Source organism: Ambystoma mexicanum, chromosome 14 (genome assembly GCF_040938575.1).
Source record: "Ambystoma mexicanum isolate Mex_15411 chromosome 14, UKY_AmexF1_1, whole genome shotgun sequence".
Taxonomy (NCBI): domain Eukaryota; kingdom Metazoa; phylum Chordata; class Amphibia; order Caudata; family Ambystomatidae; genus Ambystoma; species Ambystoma mexicanum.
Window position 1 is genome coordinate 54,036,211 of NC_090940.1, and position 18,016 is coordinate 54,054,226.

At 43.9% G+C, this 18,016-nt stretch overlaps 1 long non-coding RNA gene across 2 annotated transcripts in view; it reads right to left on the minus strand.

Annotated features, from left to right (window-relative positions):
* The window catches only part of LOC138527242 (uncharacterized), a 188,532-nt gene that overhangs the window by 104,933 nt on the left and 65,583 nt on the right, over positions 1 to 18,016 (minus strand). Inside the window, exon 3 of one of the 2 annotated variants that reach the window (XR_011283822.1) lies at positions 6,956 to 9,305. The exons of the other annotated variant lie outside the window; for it this stretch is intronic. This is a non-coding gene — a long non-coding RNA (uncharacterized lncRNA). Of the gene's footprint in view, positions 1 to 6,955; positions 9,306 to 18,016 lie in introns of those variants that run through there. 2 annotated transcript variants of the gene reach the window in all.

Consider the following 18,016-nt stretch of genomic DNA (forward strand, 5'->3'; position numbering starts at 1 on the left):
ATTGCTAATAAGGACGAAAACACCGCGAGCGAGGCGAAAATTGCTCTCAACCGCTATTCCCACTCTATTCGTCCACATCCCTCCACTGGTGAGTCAAGTTTACGTATTTATCTCTCGGCATTGCGGTAGTGTGTAGCATTAGCTAACAATAATTTCCCCATTTATGTATCCACTCAATATGAAGGCTGAAGATTCTCCATCCGTGTCGTTATTGCAGTCATCAGCCACTTCAAGCGCCTATCGGGTAATCTTACTTAGCTATTCTGACACTGACTTGTTTTAGGCATGTAAATCAATAGTTTTAATTGATCGTGTAATTATTTTACCTAATGGTACACCACAGTACTCGTCCTCTAGTCTTTGTTTTCAGTTATAATTATTGTTATCCAAAATAATGCAAGTACTGTCTTTCAGGGAGATGCTGAGGAGTCCAACGCATTGACGACAACCGTAGATGTCACTCAGATGCTCGAGGTACGTTTCCGGACATTTCCATCGATGGAGATCATCAGATCTTGCATTCTTGTAGCGTGATTGTTACACACAATGTTTCTTTCGTTTTTAGCCATTGGTATGTCCTTCTGTCGTCGCCCTCCTATGTGTCTTCTTTTTTCAATATTGTGTTCATTACTAATGAAAGTCCTATGTTTCAGGGAGTCGATGGAGCATTAGTCCAAGAGGAAGGGGGAGCATGCAGTTACGGGTCGGCGCAACAGCTTGCAGAAGTGTGCACCGCAGTTACAGCGTCCCTTGATGTTCTTATGCATTTCGAGGTATGGATACTGACAGATCAATCATGCGAGATCAAATGACGTGATTACATCCGCTATACTTCCTTCTTTATTAACGCAAGTACTATGTTTCAGGGAGCTGACGGAGCTTCTTCAACAAGAACATCACCCCTAGTAGTTGATGCAGATCTCTGGGTGGTGACACTTCCAACGATGGAGCAAATCGAATCATATTTGGATATCCATTATTTATTTTAGACAACTGATCATTTGTGCAGGTCTATTTAGATGAGCCGTTGACGCCTGCAGAAAGTTTATGTTCTTATAAACAAAATAGAAAACCATACTAATGCAATTACTGTGTTTCAGGGAGTTGCTGAAGCGTCATCTTCAATAATATCATCAATGGAAGTCTATGCGGAGCCCGAGGTATGGATCTTGACAGTTCAATCTAACTAGATCAACAATGCGTGAACTATTGTCGTTTGAATGTTCTACACAATGCGTTCATTCGTGTTTTGCTATTGAGATGTACGTATGGGTATTGGTCCCCAAGTACATTTTGTGTTTTCAATATTATTATACATACAAATGAAAGTTCTATGTTTCAGCGAGTCGATGGAGCCTCAGTGAGTGATGGATGTGCTTATCATGAAAGTATAGTCGTTGCAGCGCGAGAGGAAGTGGAGACATGCACACACGAGTCGGAGCAACAGCGTCCAGATGTTGAAGTTCGAGGAAAGAAAGTTTCAAAGAAAAGAAAGCAAAAGAAGGTTAGTGTCCTGTTCACTATATTATGTTGTCTTTCACTGTCAATAGTTCAATACTGTAAATTGTGTTTAAACTGAACATCCCTTTTCTAATCTGTCCTCTAGTTGCGAGTGGGTGTAAGAACTAGATCTACACAGACAGTGAAGCGAACGAGAGATGTTGCTTGTCAAACCTTTTGGCAGGGACTTGAGACTGGAGATGCATCGTGCCAATGGGAAGAATATGAAGTGATTGACAACGGAGCTATACCACCACCAGCCATTGATAGTGAATGTCCTCCTGGTAGTTTGGATGCAGTCGTAGATCAATTCACAGAATCCACACCCGCAAAAAATAAGAGCACGCGAAAGTTGAAGACATTGTTTTTTTCTCCCATCTCCGGACAAGGAACAGATGTTGCAATGGAAGAGAATGAAGTGGACGACAATGAAACACCATCAATATCACTCAGCATAGCGGAAGACGATATCAGAGATTGTACCTTTCATGCGAGTGACATGTCCTCAACGTTACAGGCCGAACCAGCTGGGATGCAGAGTGACAGTATAAGGAAAGAGGCCAAATTCATTGTATTCGATAGCTGTTTGATGGATATTATTATGATGATGAAATGTGGGCATTGGGTTGGTGGGGAAGTATGTGGGGAGCCATTGATTAATGTGACTCGTGCAATTCGAGGCACTAACCTTAAAATACATGCCACCTGTACACAATATCATCCGTTCGCATGGTCTGCACAACCCATGCTGGGGCAACTGCCAGCAGGCAATCTACTTTGTGCAGCGGCCGCACTTTTTAGTGGTTCAAGTTTTAAAAAGTTACAGTATTTCTTTCAGTTTGTGGGAATCCATTTCATTGCGAAAAGTCAGTTCTACAAATACCAAACCGATTATCTATTTCCAGCCATCAGCGAAGCTTGGAGAATGGAAAAAATGTCAATGGAAAGTACATTCGCGGGCAAACGCTTCAGGCTAGCCGGTGATGGACAATGCGACAGTCCAGGATTTTCAGCCAAGTACTGCACCTACCACTTTCAGGACATGGAAAGTAAGAAAATTGTGAGTTCGGTGGTCGTGCAGGTGTCACAAAGTACATCCTCAGTGGCCATGGAGAAAGTTGGCTTTGTAGCATCATTGCAAGAACTACAATCGCGGGGAATGGTGATCGACCTGATAGCCACGGACAGACACGTTTCAATTGCCAAGACAATGAGAGAACAGTACAAAAATATAAATCACCAATTTGACTTTTGGCATCTTGCAAAATCAATCAATAAAAAATTGTCGGCTGCAGGAAAAAAAAAAGATATGCAAGGTATTTCACAGTGGTCCAAGTCAATCAGCAACCATCTTTGGTGGAGCTCAAAAACATGTGAAGGGTCGTTGGAAATTCTACTGGAAAAATGGCGGTCAGTAATGTTGCACTGTAGCAACGTACATCGATGGTCGACAAATGAGCATTTCCACAAATGTGAACATGGCCATTTGTCCACAGAGGAGGCACGGAAGAAGAAGTGGTTGATTCCTTCATCACCCACTCACAAGGCCATTGAAAAGATTGTATTTGATAAAACTATAACAAGAGATTTGAGGGGACTCACGGAATTCTGCCACACAGGAGATTTGGAGGTGTTCCACAATATGTGCCTAAAGTACAGGCCCAAAAGATTGCATTTTGGCATGGAAGGCATGATAAATCGGACTCTTCTAGCGGTCTTGGCACATAACCATAATGTTGGCCGTCAACAAAGTAGGACGACCGGAACTTTAGGGACGCTTCGCTACAATAAGGCCTTCACTAAAAGAAGTAAACAATGGGTGATCAAACCAGTGTTTGAGGATATGCAATATGAGTTTATTGAGAGACTTATCGTAGATGTCCTCGATAGGCACATACATGGAGTGGTGAACGAACCTATGCAGGGGACAACTGCATTGCCACCCAACATTGCCTCTGTTCCATGTCCACCTAAAGCAGAGCTCATTGAGAAATACACATCACGGTTTAAATGATTGTAATTCGATTGTCTGTTCTCTCGAGTCTCCTCATGTTGCAGGCCCATTGCAATTAAACCAAACAGTAATATAAATCATTTTTACAAAAATTATAGAATGTTTCCGTATTACAAACACATGGCCGACCCATAGGGACAATAAAAAAAAAGGCACGCAGACAAGATGCCCTTACACTAACTGGAGCTAACTAGAAATGTGTGCTCGCTCAAAGTGAAGGTCAGCTGCTTTGATGTTTTGCTCGGGTGGCGGAACGGCCCACGACCCAATATAAGGTTCTATTGTGATTTGACCTTGACAGGCCGGGACCATCCTGAAAGACTAAGAAAAGATAATGAATAAAATTTCAGAAACTAAACGATGAGCCACGTTCATTAGAAGAAGTAACGTCGGCAAAGAAGGAGTGGTGTTTCGGGTCTGCCCTACACAGAGACACAATGGAAAATGCAAATATAATGTAAGTAACTTTTGATGAGTTTATACCGCAATTTCATTACTATACAGTGGCTTTAAAGACGGGTTCAGTTGTACTTGTTCGTTCTATGTGGCATAGTGTTTTCTACCGCGCACTATCTGGAGGAGAAACATCTGCTTTTACTGAAGCACCTCAAAACCTTCCTCTTTGCTTCTGCTTTCTCTCTCCCTCTCCCCTGCTACAACTGGTCCACTGTCTGCGACCTCGGTCCTGGGCCCTTCCACTCTCCACCTGCACTGCCTCCCTGTCAACCCCTGCACTGGGGGACTGTCTCAGTATCCTACAGCCCCCCCTTCCCAGCACTTGTTCTGCACTTACCTTGCACTTGCCACCAGCTGGCCCTATTTATTTATTATTTTATGCTACTTACCTTGTACTCCACTCCCCCCCCCTCCATGCCTCGCCACGCCTTTAAACACTTGTGTACACCCAGTAGCGCTGTCCTCGCTATGAAATGAATAATTTTAATAAGGATCTGATGGTGAGACTAATTTCATTTTTTATGTTTTTAGGTACATCATTCACTACTGTCTGTGTCACGAGTACCAGACACCGGCGGACGGCTTCTACAGCCGCCAGTTGCTTCTCCGCGTGAACAACGTTACCACCCTGACCATTTTATGGGACGATCGCCAAGTACAAGTATGCCCTTACGCGGTACTAACGGTTAGATGCAACATACCTACCGTTGTGGTGGCCTAGTGCCTCGTTGTTGGAACAGCCATGCGATTATCAGTGCGACAGAAGAGCTTATTTTTATCGTAAACCAACACCCTGTGTACTGCACACGAACATCGCTTCCCTCAAGACGAACTAATTTGGATCGAGAGCAAAGAAAAATGCAAATCGCTGAATATTCTCTAAACATTTGATGTCCAATAAACGTACTTTGCCAAATGTACAATCTTGCCGTTTGCTTTTAAACCACGGTTTCACATTCCGAATTGTGGTGCTGTATTGTGAGATGCTCTAAGACCCTGTGTACAGCAAAGGACCATCGCGTTCCTCAATACGAACTTTTTGGAACATGAGCAAATAAAAATGCAAATCGCTGAATATTCTCTAAACATTTGATGTCAAATAAATGTACTTTACCACATTTACAATCTTGCGGTTTGATTTCAAAGTACAGTTTCATATTCCGAATTGTGGTGCGCTGTATTGTGAGCTGATCTGTGTTGATTTCCGGGGTCTGTGTGGAGTCGCGTAGAAGACGCCTGGGCGCGTTTGCCTACGCAGCTCAGTCACGTCACGGATAGAGGCGGGGAATATGAATGTTTTGATAAAGTCTGTTTCAGGGGCGGGGGATTTGATTTAGTGCCGCAAAGGCAGGTGAGCCAGGTCGATGCGGCGGAATGATAGGATTATCACAAAATGGAGGCTGATTTCGAGTGCGATAATGGGCGAAAAGTCGGGTAAGGTCCATAGGAAAGTTTCCTACGATCTACCGATTTATGCTTACAAACACATGGCCGACCCGTAGGGACAATAAAAAAAAAGTCCCGGAACTATCCTTTAACGGCTGGTCTGGACCAGCCGTTAAAGTAGGGACCCGCAAAGGGACCTTGATGGCAATTACGGTAATTATCGCCTTCCCCATTCCCATTGAGCCTTATGGGGCAAAAATGGGAATGGGGAAGGGCCATGGAGAAAGGGGGAATTACCGCCCCGCCAACCTTGGAATGGGGTGGTAATTCCCCCTTTCTCCATGGCGGACTCGGAATGGAACATGGTGCTGATAGCACCATGGTTTAGCACCGGAGTCCTAATGAGGGCCAATAACTACTTTAGTTGTTTTCTTATCATGTCAACTTGATTTTTACTTAAAACACATGTAAATAAACACATGTCCCCGAATCTACAGGGCATAAAACAGATTGGTGATTTATTCCAAAAAACAGTCCTGTTATTTCTCCACTTGTGAGCACTACTCGAAATACTTGCATGCTGGGCCTCTGGTGATTAGCATTAACACCAATACAGTTTATTTAAATAGTACAACATTCTACACTTTAGAAATGTTCTAACTTCATCGGCGGCTACCATACCCCTTGTTATATATATGGAGGTTGGGAGCGAGACGGTTGAAGGCCTACTCAGAAAAAGAATCAGTGGTTTATTAATGGTTTATTAAAAATAAAAAGCTCTTTATTGTGCGCCACATTCATTTTCGGGGCAGGAGTCCCTGACTAGAGTGTGCCATGTAATAAAACCGGGACACTACTGACATTTAAGACCCCACTCTTTACCTATCTAAAAAACGTGTACTTTAAACCTGACTATTGCCACTGATCCATTTGTCTGTCTACTTCAGATCCTGAGTTCTCCTTTCGTACAAAAGTCTGCATAATGTGTCTTCTTTTAAAGGGATGGGTTATTGGTATTTTTTTATTTGTGTGTTTGTTGTTGAATTAAAGAGTCCTGTTTTGTATAGAGTCTTGATTGGTTATTTCCTTTTTCTTGGTCCCCCAGTACTATTATTGTTGGGTTGCTTCTTTGCTAGTTTACACCCCTCCTGTCTGCCCTCCGATGCGCCTGGTTCACCTTTATGATTGGTATCACTGCTCACTAGTAGTAGTGTGAGTCAGAGTCGGAGTTCAGAAACCACTACTCATCCTTGTACTCCTGCAGAGCAGTCATCATTTCAACAGAATCGGAATTAGATTGTTTACAAGATCATAACACACAACTTTATATCCTGCTGTTTTTCCATTGCGTTTCATTAAGAGTTTCACTTTTGCATGTTTTTTTTTTGCTAAGCTACGTTCAAGCCTTATTCCTTGTTTACATTGCCTCAGACCCCTCGCCCTTTTGAATGGCCTGGGTGGGTGAAAACAGAACTTTTGGCCTCATTACGTGTTTGGCGGTAGTCGTGCCCTTATTAAGGGCACGGCTACCGTCAAACTCGCTACCGGACCGGGCACCCGCGAATGGGCCATTACCGCCCATTACGAGATGAATGGTCTGGTAATTGCCCATTCGCGGGTGCCAGTATGGCCGGCCTCCCGATCCCCATTCTGCCCCATAGGGCAGAATGGAGGTCGGGAGCATGGTTGCACCGGCACCGTTAATAGCAGTGCCAGTGCGATCACGAGTTCTGCTCGCGGGTGCCGGTCTGCACGCCGGGTTTGACCAACGCGTGCAGTCCGGCACCGGCAAGCAGAACTCATAATGTGGCAGAGTACCGGCGCCGTTGTTGCCTTTCTGCCACATTCGTAATGAGGCCCATTGTGTTTTTGACGGGTGATAGAGGTCTCAATGTCAGGTGACAACCGCCAAAAGCGCGTGACTTGAGTAAGGAAGTGTGGAAGGCGGCACTAGACATCTTGGGCACAGGCTGAACTTTCATTCTGTCTTGAATGTTGCAGGTTAACATCCCAGCTGGGTCTTTGTCTGCCTGGTTTCTCTGCAGAGCGCTTGGGGTGCGCAGTATCACAAATCTGACACACTCTTGCGTGGCCGCTGCTAATTTAATTTCTCACAAGTAAAAACACAATTCGAATTCGGCCTTATTTTTATTGCCGGACTTGGTGGCCCTTTAATATCAGCGTCCACATCGCGGTGTAGACGTTCAGGTTGTATCAGGGTAGTTTGCAATATACTGTGGAGTCGTCATGTATTGTGGCAACAAGCATGTCCATGAAAAAAACGGGGCGGGGGAGGCGGTGGGCTAATGGAGAAATGACCGAATTTTTTAGACCTAAAAACAAAAATTACTTTTTACTTTTTGCACTTATTTGTTAATAATGCGGCCGCGATTATGGGCAGTTTTCCCAAGCGGCACGAGACCCTCTAAAACAGTCCTTTCCAAGTGTTTAACAACATTCCCACATGAATGATATGCAATTGTTATTGTTTTTCCCATTTTTAAATCCATTTATTATTAAAAGGCGGAGTTTCTTGAAAGGTTTCTTTTTAGTGGCTACCGCCTAGACAAGACTATTTTTAATTACCAATGCTGCTCTCCGTGCTCCTAAATTCACAGATCTGCGTGCGGTTTTGCAAAGATAAGTTTATCTGGTTTTAATATGCAGTCGCTTGCAGGGGGGTTGCTTTTTAGATGAAAGTCGTCAGAAAGGGAAAGGTGCCTCTGTTGTTTCGAAAGAACTTCCAGCGACCTGATTTATGCCATTGTGTATTCCTTACAGATATTTCGAACATCGGGCTGTATTCTGCATGAAAAGTAAGACTGGTGGAGGGGGCAAGATTGTGGCGTGCATGCATGTCCCCACGTCTGCACTCGGATGCACGGTGTTTTTTTTTTATTTTTTTTATAAAGGGGCACGCTCTGTTGCCGTTTCTAGTTCCAAGTCTTTGAAATTTCTTCTTCTGCCCGATGTGGATCTTGCACAAAAGCTGGGGTTACATCAGGTACATCAGCGGTCAACTCATGTACATATTGTCACTGTTCCTTTAATGGCATCTAAATAGAAACTTATTAATCGCCTCTAGGGCCCATACGTGCAATCATATAACTAATTGAACAGCATCGAACAAAAGTAGTGTGCCCATCCAGTCTGCGTATGCCTCTTTTTAAATTGCGTTATTTCAGATTTTGTGTCAGTCAAAAAATCGAGACGTGGTTGATGGAAATTGTTCTTTGCTGTCCATTTTTGCTAAAATACTTGCTGTAACTTTAAGGAAACATTTAAGATTTAAAGGACATCCCCGTGCAGTTGCAAGAGAATTGTCCATAACTCTTTTGAAACGGTGTTATGAATGAGTGTGTGGAATGGTCAGAGGAGAAGTCGTATAGAGTTCTTAAAGCGGAACGTTTAGTGAAGATCGTGTGTATATATATGATAAAATGAAGCACCAAGGGGGCTGATACATCGATACATCGTTGACGTGCCTTGACGGCTCTTGGGTCTTCGGGGAGCTGCATATCACATTATCGCATGAGGGCCGCGGGTGTCAATGCTGCTTGGGTGCCTTTCTCTCGAAGCATTTGGACTTCTCCGCCTCTACCCGACCCCCCCAACCCGTCCCTAATACCAAAGCAATTAACAAATAACCTGTTTGGACCCCGGACATCTGCCCGCCCGCGCGTTTTAGGCCTAAAGCACCCTCGTGTGTCGCTGCCCAGGACCTCTGAAGACTGTGCGATTGCAGATAGATGGCCCACTGGCCGTGCACACAAAGGGAGTCCCAGGTTTAACAAAGGCGAGCTCTCCTCCTGAGGAGATGAGCCTCTGTTTACGCTGCCTTTTCCTTTGTTGCATCAACCGAATCGTCTTGGCCCCAGTATTTCCTCTTCCTCCGTCCCTCCCAGGGCCACTTTACGGCAGCAGGAGAGCTATTTTCCTTTTTCAACACCTGAGGAGAGAAACGAACAACATGGGTACGTGGTCGAAATAAGGCACTCGTATATACAGTCCTTGCCATCCAAAAAGGCCACATCCCCAACCCAACCACCCTCCCTCGCCTGTGTAAATACTAAAGGCAGCGTTCACGAACCCTCCCAAACAACGTATTAGATGCTTCACCCCAAAGCACAGGCGAGGGGTTTATTTCGAGTATCAGGGGGCATTATCAGTTTGGGTGGGTGGCACTTGCCAGAGTTGACCGTGTTTTACATTTTATTTAGTACAGTTGTTCCTATTTCCCCACCACAATGGCATTTTTTCACATTCTCCAAATTCAAACAATTGTATTTTGCAATGGAAGTCTACAATTACCGTCTTATAATTCCAGACAAGTGAAGCATGTTCATATTTTTCGACAGCAGTTTCGTGACTGTGGTAAAAACCTTTTTCTCTTAATATCACGTGCAGGGAATGGGCCACTTGCGCCGATTCGGGATTCCACGTGTTCGTGTGACGAGTAGCCTGTAGTGCAAACACTACAGTGGCAACTGCTCAGAAGGGGCACCCTCCTGCACACTTGTATCTAGATCTGAACCATGACCTGTCACATCTCGCATGAAGGTAATCGTTAAGGACACACATGCAATATTTCCTGCTGCTGCTTTTCATGCCTCACCAGTAGAACGGGCACTTTCTGTGCTTTGCCACCCTCAAGCAACCAGCTGTGCGTGAAACACTGCACAGGCCGTGATGCTGTGCTCCGTGTTCCCTCGGAAATAGCCAAACTGAGTGTTGCGGAATATACTGCAGCACGCTGCACGGTGCATTTGCGCATGAAACCTGCTTCCGTCGACAAAGGACACAACACCTTCATGTCACACGGGACATGAAGGTGAATTGAATGACAATTTAGCGTGAAATATCCCACTGGGCAAACGAGATTTAAACACTACATCGAGGTCTTCTTATAGGAATCCGATTAGCTGCCTTTGATTGAGATTAGTTCGTAATGTTGGGGTTTTCTTGCTGGGTTGAAATGTCCATTCACTATAAACATGTAACACACATGAACAGTGTCTGATCCGCTTCCTTGGGCTTAGAGGAGTTATGTTGAGAAAGGCACGTGGCTGGCAGGGCCCTTTGCTGGCATTTACATATTCAGGATTTTGTGTGGCCCTTGAAAAGTAGGTTTTAAATACACGCGTTAAATGTACGGCTTATCCCAGAGCCACTCAGGCTGAAGCGGGCGAGACAATCCCTGCCCCTCCCCCGCCGGCACAGGCTAGGTGGGGTTCTGCACCCGGGAGTCATGTTGTGTGCCAGGCGTCCCTCCACCAAACCCCGTCGACATAACCAACAACTTTACTTTCTAAGAAGGCGATCTCCGAGGCCTTTCCCGGCCGCAGCTCGAATAAATAAATGGACTCCAATGACGATCACGCTCACACTCGGCAAATATTGTTATTTTTCTTTAATGGGGGCATCGGTCTCCCGCGTGTTAGATCTGTGGATTCTCTGCCCCGGCCTGGAAATTGGAATGACACCACTTTGCACTTTAACAATGGGATTTCGTCAGGGTACAAGTTGTTTGTTTAACCCGACAGCTCCGTGCACCCCGTCGCACGCTTTACACACTCATTAAAACGATTATTCACGAGTCGTCGAGCGTTTTCTTGTTCATTGATAGGAAGAGCTTAGTCTTCAAGACCGCTTTACCAGCCGGCGACTGGAAAGTAGAGGAGGGAGGAGAAGCAGTGACGAGTTCCCAACAGCAGACTCTGGATGTGTCAGGCAGCGAGGAAAGCAAGACAGGGACTCGACCCACCCCATCACACTCCCAGTACATTCACGCCACAATGCTACTCGGAAAGCAGGGAGGGGCGAGGGCAGTGGGGGGAGGGCCCGGGAAGCTCCATTACAAACAGCCCAAAACATGTTGCCATCACAATATATAACACAGATAGGTCTTGTTGTTACGGATGCCTTTATGATTACACGGCCTAAAAGCCTGTCTTAACACTCCTCTGTACAGCGATCCCTGGCGATATGTCCCCTGACGTCCCAATTGAAAATGCACCAGTAAAAGTTATAAACACATTTAGCGGGATTGTATTTAATTTATCACGAAGACGGTTTCATTTATCTCTACAACGAACATGACCAAAAAGAGGAACAGGGCCTAATTCGCAAAACCAGGTCAGTGGTATGCATATTCGCACTAGTGAAACATATACAGCGTTTGATTTTGCTCATTCTTGACCAGTGAGGTCGCCATAATAAGAGATTTGTCTAATGGACTCGTAGGAGCATGCCTTTTGTTGGTGTGGGCCAGTGAGTTGGCCATACTGGCCCTCCCTAGCAGCGGTCCAGTTAGGTGCGCTGGAGCACACCAAGGCAGTGTAGGGGGCAGAGAGTTGGGTCTGGCGTTATAGGCCACGTCGCACAGGACCGCCTCAAATGTAAACTCTGATGGATGTTGTGCAGGGCCCACAAGCTGTTTAATCGGCTGCTCAGGGGCTCAGTGTGGCCCGTTAAATTAGCCACATACTAGCACGTGCAAATAGCTGGCACAGTAGTTGTGCAGGATTAGCGTACTAGGAACCAAGCCCACACCCGGGTGAGTGGGTGGCAAGTACCTTTTCTGTTGTTAGGCAGGCCAATAAGGCTGCTGAAAGGGTCGAGCTTTTACAGAGGGTACTGTTGTCTGGACATGTTGTCTAGTGGGTGGGCAGGTTGTGGTGAGGAGCCTGGTTGGCACTCATGGGCAGCTGAGAGCGCATTGTAGACGGTGTATGCTGGGTCCTGGCAATACAGAGTGACATTATTGGTTAAGTCACACAGGGCTGCTCTCACAGGTCCTTTCAATAGGCCTAGGACGTGTGCTTGCTCCTAGTGATTGGAACAGACAGTTAGGCAGATATTCTGGGTTAACTAGTGGTTGTCTTTGTTGTGGAGCAGGGGTAGTGTGTATTGGTGTTGGATGGTCCCAGACTGGTCACGTGGTCAAGTTACTGTTAGGTTGTGTGGGGTGAAATATAGCCCCTGGATGCCCGAAATAAAAAGGCCAGAGTCACTTGTGCATGCCCACCGAAACATAAGGCAAGCACAGAAATGATGTCAGACCTAAGGCCCATGGAACCAAAAACAGGCCTACAATCTAAGGAAAGCGAGGGGGCCTCTAAAAAGTGCAAAGATGTGCGCAATGCCTTTCAGGAAGGAAAAGAACGACACGTGGAAGTGATGTTTTGATTCAATCCATGGAGAGCTGCACTTACACATCAAGGAAACTGCAGTGAACAGCATCTTCAATGGGATACCAGAATTGTGCACCAGGCAGCTATGAAAGAGTTATCTACAAGCAAGCAGGAGACATTGATAAGTTTTGGAACATATGGTGGAGTTTCCTTGGTGTGTATGGCTAATGTATACGTAAACGTCTGTATAGTTCTATTTTCAGGTGACTCAGTTGCCAAAGTTCCATGGTCTACAACATTTTTTTCTGTATAGGCCATTGATCTTATAACCATACCAATGTGCAATGTGTTTGTTGGTTCATGCTTCTTGTTGTTGATATTGCTTATGTTTTCTGTCTGCAACTTTTTACTGAATTTCCTTCTCCTTCCTCCTTTTTTCTCTTTGTTCCCTTGACTTCATCGATTAGGATATATTAGCAAATTTATTATTGTTGCTGGCCAGCTGTATTGTATACTTCATTTTTGTTCCACTGCTGGATGTTTGACTGATTATTGTACTACATTATTTGAATTGTGCTACAAAATAAAACGTTTTCAAGTAGAAATTGAGCATTTCATGTGTAACAAAAGAATGTCATTTCGTTTTTTCCCCTCATCCAAATTGACATGTTAAGCAAAATGCCCACCAAAACTACAAAAAGTGTCAGTATGATGTTCTCATCTAACCACCATATACAAAGGATGATTTAAAAGTGATATTATATATGTGATGAAATTGTGTGCCTTATAAGATTTAATTTAAAAGCAATTGTGTGTGTGTTTAAAAGGCCATGTGCTGCTGGTGATTTCTTCAGAAATTAAACTAACCTCCAGCATTCTTCCCACTGCTGTCATGAATACCTGGCCTGGGTGTTGTCATCAATCAAAGCCAGTACTTCACTATATAGAAAGAAATGCAATGCTTTACATGGAAAACATGATGGGGAACTGATAAGCCATGTCTGTTCTGGCAGCACTTGTGACTGTGGGGTGAAATAGCCCCGGATGTCACGAGTAAAAGGCCAGAGTCAGTTATGAGGGCTCCCCAAAAAGAAAGGGCTGCCTTGAACTAATGTGGAAAAGAGGCACTGAACTTTCAAAGTAGAAATGAGTGAATTTGGGCCTCAAAACATGGAGACGCATAACAATGTCAATTGCCTGACATAAGGGAAAGACATGAGACAAGAGTGGTCAAATTATGGGGAAGCTGAAGTAACATTCTCAAAAATTAGAGTCCACAGAACCCTAAATGGAACCCTAAATGGGACGTCAGCACTTTGAGCTACAGTTGCAGTGAAGCAGACTGCATTCTGGCAGGAACATAAAAGAAAATGTATAAATCCGTTTTTCCCTTTAAATTAAAGACATGCTCATGAAAGTGCGTACCTGTTATTTGCATTTGTCATTCTACCCCAAAACTGATTTTCCTGTTGTGAGTTACCTCCTTTTCCCAGAGCCTACCTGTTATGTGCGTTTGCTATTTTACCTAAAACCGATTTTCCTATTGTGAGCTACCCCACTGCCCAGAGCTTGCCTGTCATTTGCAGCCTCAGTAAAAAATGAATTCCATTTGCAGTTTCTTTTCCATTGAAAGTTAGCTTAACATCCTAAAAACGTTTTCCTATGCTGTTCCTCTTTCCCTATTGTGTTGAAAAAACGAATTGCCATTTGCATTCCCTTTCCATTGCCAACGTGTTGCATACCCTAAAACTGATTTTACTCTTGTTTGCTGGCTAGTGTTCTTTAAAGCCCTGCCTATCTTCTAAGTATAAGCTGTACGAATTCCCTTCTGTTCTTCCCCATAGCAGTGGTGCTAAATAATTATAAACCCATTTTTTATTGTGCGAAAACGAGTTGTGCCATTCTTTGCTTGCTCCCTATATTGGTTCACCACTCAAAATCTTATTTTTACCTTGTGTTCCCATTCCTTGCAACTGCCTTCCATCCAAAGCTGACAAGCCTAGTGGAGGTTTAGGTGGGGTGAGGCTTGCTGGGACTCAAGTACCATTTTGTGTGCGCATGCACTTTCCTGTTTGTTTGGATTCAGTTTCTTGGTGTTTTGAACAGTCCTTTGATGGTAGTGGTGAAAGAAGTAAAGTAAATTCTTGTACTGTATCTAATTGAGTTATCTCAGTGTGCTGCTTGACCAAAAAGGACTCTGCAATTGTGTTGCCACACCTTGGTGGCCGTTGTAATTTGTTCATTCTAATTTATCATTAAATCATATATTAATAAAATATTAATTTATAACACACCGGCCTGGTTCCTAGTCGATTGTGACACGGGTTACTTGTGGAGGTTGGGTGCGAGATGGGTTGGAGGCCTCCTTAAGAAAGAATCTATGTTGTAGGAATAAAAAGCGTTTATATTGTACGCCACATTCATTGTACGGGAAGGAGATCCCCAACTTGCTTGTGCCGTATAATATATCGTGACATGACCTCCAGGTCACAAGTCTCATAAAAAGTCCATTAGTGACCATTAGGTTTTGCAGGGGGATGCGGAACCTAAACACAGGCCTGGCTCTGCCAGTCACAGGCATACCAAGAAGAAATGAAACTTAAAAAAAGGTGGGGGCCCAGTGAGAGAGGAGATTGTGAAACTGCAGTTTGCGTAAATGGGAGAAATACACTTTAATGCATAACATGGGCAGCGTACATGTCACAATGGTCATTCTAGACTTTTATTAAAGGTGACAGTCACCCTCTTCTAACCACGTTAAAACGATTTTGGTGGGATAAACACAAATAAAGTTATTAATGAAAATGTGATTTGGCCCTTCCCTTGATTCCAAGAGATGCAAAAGTTGGTAAAAGCATGCCAGTAATAATTAATGATGATTGTAAAATGGCATATTTTTCACTAATATGGTTCCTGAGTAAATGAAGAAAAACTGTACCTCCTCACAGGAAGGACGTGCAGAGTCCAGACTAGTCTTATCGAATTCACCTTAAAATATAGTTCTCAAAAATGTATTCATACATGTAAATATTAGAAAATTCAGGGTACTTGCCATGTTGAGATATTTTGTGAGCTCAATGCAGACTGAGCCCATCTGTCAAAGTGGGATGATGAAGCTTTCTCCTCCCACGGCTATTCTAAATCACTCCTCCATCACCTGGTCCTATTAGCACATAGGTGGGAGGTGGGTAGTGAACATTAACCAATCTCTTTCGCGGGAATCATGACAAGTTAGTGGTGTCAATCGCCCTCTAAATAAGCCAGTTTGCACCAGAGCTGGGCTTCTTCCAATAATTCTGAGAGGGGACCTGCTGCTGAAATCTGATGAAAAACATCCCAGCAGAGAGGCCTCTTGCAGTACAGACAGGAGCTAGGAGACATATAAGCTGATTGGGACCCCTTGGAGGACTCAGAGGAGATCTTTGACTGGCCCTTAGACGTCCCAGCGTTTTTCTGATGTTCCTGGTGCAAAGTTCAAGGCCTCTCCTGTAGGTAGAACCACCCCAAAGTCACAGATTGTGTAGGCCCTACATTTCTCCAGTACTGTTTTAGTTATTTCCCCATTGAAAAATCTCCTGTTTGTCTGTGTAGATCCCAAGCATATTTAATCAAAGTAAATCAATTAATTCCCCTATAGAAATCATGGGGGGGTTTTGTTGGCATTCAAAACTAACAAACTCTTACCAGTGTGTTGTGAGCCGGTATAGTCATAAATATTTGCCAGAAGAATTAACCCCAAAGACCTGTTCCACATGTGTGCCCGGGTGTAAAAACGAAATTCCCTATAGATCCCCTTAATTCTAAATCAGAAATGGGGAGCCTAGTAGTACCTGTGCACATGCAGGGTGCAAAACAAAATTGCCCCTGTGTTCCTATTGTGCTCTGAAAAACGAATTTCCCTTTGTTTTTCTTTCTCACTTTGCATCAGTGATCCCAATACCAAAACCGATTTCCCACTGTGTCCTGACCACAACCCCAAAGCCCTACCTGTTCTTTTTAGGTGTGGCAAAATTAATTTCCTCTTGCTTTTCTGTCTCCCATATTTTTTTCTGTGATTAAAAATCCCAAAATCCGATTTTCCCATTGTGTTCCCACTCCCTGCCTCTGCTTCCGTTCAAAGAAGTCGAGCCTAATTGATGTTGGGAGGGTGAGGGTTGCTGGCAGGAAAGCTATCATAACATTGTGATTTCAGTCTGCACTCACTACGTGTCTTGAATTGTTCTTTTCTGTATTGGTGGGTGATTTTAAAGGAAACAATTGTAACTGCATATTTTAGTGTCATCTCTGTGTTGGTACATTACAGAAGTTATTTTGTTCTTGTGTTGCCACAGCCTTGGTGGCTGGTGATAATCTGTCTTCAAATTTGATTTTAATTAATTAATTAATAAATATATTCTTAATATTCTTAACACCGGCATGCTTCCTAGTCGATTGTGGCACCGGGTATTTGTTGGGGTTGTGTGTGAGACGGGTTGGAGGACTTACCAAAAAGAACCTGATATAAATCATAGTGTTTTGTTGTGCGCCATATCCATTGGGGGAAAGTCACTCCCTGAGTTGAGTGTGACTGCGTGATAAAACGCGACAGTTTGGATGTTGAGAGAGTGACCAGTGGAATGGTTGTCAGTGTGTTTTGCATGCAGGCCTTGTTTAGCAGGCATGGATGGGAGCCTGAGGTTGTTTTTGATGCGATAAGAGTGGCATATTGTTTGGTGTACTACTTTTCTCTTCAAGTGCACAATAGAATTGAGATAACAGCAATAATCAAGGCTGTTTTTACATTGTGTTACATTGTGGTACAGGTGGCCACATATCATGTGTGCAAGCTCATTTAAATCATCCAATATTATCTACATAAATGTATTCAGATGTTATTTTTTTTTAGTGGTTGTACTCACTCGGGAAGATAGCTCAGGGACAACGCGCTTGCCTCGGAAGCAAGACGATGCGGGGCAACACAGGTTCGAATCCGCACTTAGAAACGTCTGGGTATTATGCATGTTATAAATAACCAATTACATTTACAGTACTATGGTAATGCCAATGTATGCACAAGTCACTTTGTTGGGGTGCACAGGTCACCTTTGAGTAATTTGGTAAGTGATGTATTTTAAAACAAAATCCTTGTGAATAAAGTATATTTTTGTAAGACATTCTGAATTCATGCATTTAATTCAGGTATATTTGTTTGTATAAATTGTTGTTGTGAGCTGGTAATAACGTCCAGAGCAACCAGTTAGTCCATATATTTAAAGAGGCTACTGACCTACACCTCCACAGTGTTGTTGGATGGATGAGTGTTGTTGTTAGTATCTAACCAGGGGTGATCCATCGCACTCTACACCCTAGAGTTTCTTCTTGTGTTTTGTGCACTACCTTGTAACGCCTGACCGGGAGAGCATGGGGTTATGGAATGTCTGGGCGGGACCTCCAGGCAATGGTTTTCGGGGGTGGCCCAGGGTGAGACCTGTCAAGTTGGTGGGTGTTTGGAGTCGATGATTATGTATGCAGACTGAGAAGGTCGTAA